Raw genomic sequence first — 1,448 nt, 5'->3', positions numbered from 1 at the left:
CGCCCGGACTGCGCACACAAGTCGAGGCAACCCCCAAGTGAGGTTTTCACGGTCTCCGAAATGCAGAGGGAGTAGGAATACAGGTGATGCCCCTTTTGGGTCGTCACACGTACGTGAGGTGACGAGTGCGTACTTGTGCTAATTGTTGGAAATCCGGTTTTTCATTAAAAATAGCCTTATATTGTGTTATTCCTTTTTCTTACTTACACTGTTTGGAAATTTAACCTGCTGTAGCCTAGAGAAGCATGTCTACTTGTCTAAATTGCTCTATTTGCCTTAACTACCTTAATTGTATTACGTGCACCATGCTAGGCTAGGATTACCTGCTTCACTTTGATATGAAATTGATTGGATTGAATTCTTGTTGTTGCTGCATGTTTACTTTGGTCTACGGAACGGTATTCCGTGAGATCCCCTGCACTTTTACTTTGGGACTACGGGACGGTATCCCGGGAGCTCCCCTGTATGTTTACTTTGGGACTACGGAATTACATTCCGGGAAATCCTCCTGCACATATATGGATTTGGACTGTATAGTATATAATGAGGATACCAAGAGATCCTCGGGATACCAAGAGATCCCTAGTATATAATGAGGATACCAAGAGATCCTCGGGATACTAAGAGATCCCTAGAATATAATGAGGATACCAAGAGATCGTCGGGATACCAAGAGATGACAATTCACGACAACAAAAACATTTTAGTTAATGATTGATGACCGAGACAACAATGACACTTATGGCGCCTGTTGGATCTAATATCAAAGATGATGGAGCAGAAAAAATAAATATAAAAATGGAAAAGAAGCGCCACTGTCTTAACAATTTATTAATTATTTCATAAGAAATTCGTAATGCAGAAAATAATCCAATACTAATAATCAATCATATAATGATCGCTTATCTAAACAAAAAAAACGGATCCATCAGGTTAAGTTATAGTGAGCATGGAGTTATTTGTATTTGTATTGGTGAAAAATACAAATATATTGTGAGAAAAATAAAAATTGATGGTAAAATGATTGAAGAAAGCACAAAATAATTCGAATATTATATTATTAAAACCACCAATAAATGTCAATTACTACTTTTAGTAGGATTACTTCCCGAAATGATGTATAACAAAAAAAAAAATCGATTATCAAATTATTCAAATAAATAAATATGATTATCACGCAATTTCTCAATCAGACAAAAATAATATATCAAAATATATCTTTGAACTAAGGGTAGGTCGGGTCCTAACGGGTCGAGTCAACAAATTTTGATTGGGTCCGATTATTAATTATTTAAGAAAGATAAAATAGTGATTCCATTAAACTAAGGGCATGAATGAGCAAGTATTGGACGGTTTGGGTATATCTGTGCCAAACTTTTAACGGCAGGCATATCTGTCCTAATTCGCATAGTACGCTGGCATATATGGCCCTTATATATATATATATA

Source organism: Nicotiana attenuata, unplaced genomic scaffold, assembly GCF_001879085.1.
Source record: "Nicotiana attenuata strain UT unplaced genomic scaffold, NIATTr2, whole genome shotgun sequence".
Taxonomy (NCBI): Eukaryota; Viridiplantae; Streptophyta; class Magnoliopsida; order Solanales; family Solanaceae; genus Nicotiana; species Nicotiana attenuata.
Note: the sequence above shows the minus strand (reverse complement) of the source record.